Here is a 3,410-nt window from a genome sequence, read left to right as displayed (position 1 = left end):
TTTTTTTACTCTCATAGATTTTGTTACCATTGCCATGCATTATACGACTGATAGACTGCAACGGTTAAAGTTACAAATCATCATTTGTGTTCTACTGAAGAAACAAAGTCACCTACATCTTGGATACCCTGGGGGTAAGCAGATAAACATCACATTTTAATTTTTGGGTGAACTATCCCTTTAAGCTAAGAGTAAGGGGGCGGGGTTGACCTCGTTGCTATGGATGATGTCAGCATGCTTACTAACTATGCACACAGTGATTGGCTGATAGTCTCTGTCAAGAGATTTATTCATAGAAATATTGTACAGCGCAATATTATGTTGCCATATTCAAATAAAGGTATAAAAATGATAATAATTGCCACATTCAAATAAAGATTTTAAAATGCAGGCTAAATGTCTAAATTAAACAAGTATATGTTCAGTTATTGTCAGTCTCTTGCATGTGTGCTTCTCGAAAACAATTAGCGGATATGGATATAAACTGCCTTTTAATTAACAGAGTAGAATGATCATGGCTGATAGTAAGACATGCAAACATAAAAACAAAAAAACTGGACGCAAGAACAGCTGTTACTTCTTGCCCAACTGGTTAATGAAAACAAGGATATAATCAAAGTTAAATCTGGAGTTGGGATAACCTCCAAAACCAAAGGCGATACCTTTTTAAAAGGTAATTATCATCAAAAGTTTCTAAAATATTTACGTTCCCAGGCAGATTGCCGGCAACAGCCATTTTAGGATAGTTTGTGGCTTGGTCTTAGTGACTTAGGAGTCCTCTTCGCTACTCCTAACGTTTCACAGATTTAGGAGCTAATTTTAGTGCTAAAACGCTTTGTGAAATACTCTTAGAGCAAAAATGTAGGAGTCCTAAATTTAGGACTGACACGCCCATTATTTTTTAACATTTTCTCCTAAATCGGCGAGTTATTAGCTACTTTTAGCCTTAAGATGTTTCGTGAATACGGGCCCTGATGAATTTGCTGTTTGAACGAATCGCTTGAATGAATGACTCACTCATTAAATGCTCACTACTGGCACCTACTGGCATTTTAATTTCGTTGAAAAGTATCATTTCCACCATCATTTCTTGTTTGTATATTCAAAAATATTTAAAATAATCTCATAATATTATTATTTAATGCAGTTGTATTTTTCAGTGTAACGCACACATATAAGCTCGATACCATAGAGCCCCCCCCCACATAACAAATCCCAATTTAACCCCTGGTTACATTTACAACATGACGAGTGCACTAAATGCACTAATTAAGACAAAACATTGCAGTTACATATTGTAAGAAAATGACGATACCTCAAGGCCATCCTCCAAGCGTTTCCCTTCATAGACGGAGCCAAATCCTCACTCACCAAGCTTTCTGCCGATTTCATACTGACTCAGAATGTCATCTGTTATAAGATTAATAATTGTATTTGACATGAAATGTCAAGCACTGACAGCAGTGTGTGTAATGTTTGGGTTTATGGCAGTAAACTCACCCTCAGTCGTCAAGTCCACTCTGCTGTTGTGAGCTGATTCTGGACTGACTGGAGCTGGAGGTCTATGAACCTGCTGATCTGCAGGGGGAAGGACTTCAAGACCACTGGAAAGAGGTTCCTGAAGACTATAATCCTCTTGAGACCAGGCAATAGACTGTAGGGAATGATCTAAAGAGGGGAATATCAAACAAAAGCGTGTTTTAAACAAATAATAATGAAATATAGCATTCTTATATTATGAAGATTCTTAAATATATTTTAGATATCTAAAATTGGAACTTCTTCAAACCATGTTTCATTTTAAAAATGTATGTCCTGTAATAAAAATCTTATCAGGACTTCAAACTTATCACATTTTTGGATTTTCATATAATGCATGATGATGTAGAGTTGCAACATATTGTAATGACATTTCAACCTAGGGAACAGAAAATTTCCCCAAGTTAATTAAATTCTGGATACTCATGTCTTACTGACAATTATATTGACTGTTTAATGTACAGAGGTCTAGTAAACAGAACACAGTTAGCCTACACATTGTCACATGGTCATTTGGTAATATTACCTTCAGCAGGTCTCTCATGTGTCGATGCCTGGTCTGAGCTGCTGTTGCTCCATTTAATGGATTTGAGAGAGAGCAGCTTCTCAAAACTATCAGTCCTCCTCTTTCTCACAGGCATCTCATATTCCTCAGAAGCACTAATGGGCAGATGATGCTCAGCCGCATCGGTGCTGGATGTTGGAGATGAACTTCGCTTTCTCTTTTGGCCAGTTGTAAAAGAGGTTCTTTTGTTTTCATCTGTGTTTAAAGATGTATGACATGTCATGAAGTAAAAATATGATTATGGCCTTGATCAGACTTTTGTATTGTGATGTAATGTGTGATGGAGTGGATTGGTATGTAACATATGACACTTTATCCTATGGAACAGAACAATTCCTCTAATCAGTTTATTCCATTAATAGCTACTCATAGAAATGGATGAAAATTTTCAGACTTTATAATACACATTCTTAAATGGTCTTTTTTTTTTTTTTTTACCCTCAGCGTGTCTCTCATATATTGATGCCTGGTCTGAGCTGCTGTTGCTCCACTTAATGGATGTGAGAGCGAGCAGCTTCTGAAAACTCTCCGTCCTCCTCCTCTTTCTCACTGGCATCTCATTATCCTCAGCAGCACTAACGGACAGATGTTTCTCAGTCGCAGTGCTGCTGGATGTTGGGGATGTACTCTGATGGAAATCGTACACCTGAGCGCTAGAACTCTGTTTTCTTTTCAGTGCCATGATAACAGTTTTTCACTTGGACAAGTAACTCTGTATCAGGAACTGCGAATGACAAAACTGCGAAAACTCACACCTCAGTGCATTCTAACACGTATGACGTAATTAAAGCAGCGCACACGAACGTTCCATTTTTTGTTACGTCATCAATGGACTGAGCGACGCTTTGGAATGCGCGTGACACCGAACTCTGGGCATGTCCCTTGGGCATTCGAGAGCGCGTGCACGCGACAGGAGATAAGTGCGTGAAACTGTCTCAGGTCAAAAGTGTTAAACGTTTTATTGGTGCAGAGATGAGTAGGCCTATGTGTATTTTGTAAAACGTTTGCAACTGCTTTTTATCACTTAATTAGAGCGCCACAATGAAATGGTCATATATTGCCAAGTATTAATGTACAAAATGTGTAAATACAGCTCTGTAACAACACGTTACTTTTAATTTTACAACACTATGTTGTAGGCTAAGTGTGTCCTGTTGGATAATCAGAAGTTCTACACAGCCATTTGAACACCTTGGGGCCAAATACAGGACATACAGTATATCATGTAGCCAAAGTAGACAAGTGGTCAAGTTCAAGACCGTATGGTGGTATTTTACACACACACACACACACACACACCCGCCCC

At 38.2% G+C, this 3,410-nt stretch overlaps 1 pseudogene; it reads right to left on the bottom strand.

Moving 5' to 3' along the window:
- Positions 1 to 2,786, bottom strand: part of LOC107694313 (serine/threonine-protein kinase pim-2-like) — a 7,031-nt pseudogene extending 4,245 nt beyond the window's left edge.
- Positions 2,787 to 3,410: the final 624 nt, after the last annotated feature.

Source organism: Sinocyclocheilus anshuiensis, unplaced genomic scaffold (genome assembly GCF_001515605.1).
Source record: "Sinocyclocheilus anshuiensis isolate Anshui unplaced genomic scaffold, SAMN03320099.WGS_v1.1 scaffold1240, whole genome shotgun sequence".
In the NCBI taxonomy this organism is placed as follows: domain Eukaryota; kingdom Metazoa; phylum Chordata; class Actinopteri; order Cypriniformes; family Cyprinidae; genus Sinocyclocheilus; species Sinocyclocheilus anshuiensis.
The sequence above is the reverse complement of the archived record's forward strand: the minus strand, read 5'-3'. Positions and strand labels throughout refer to the sequence as shown.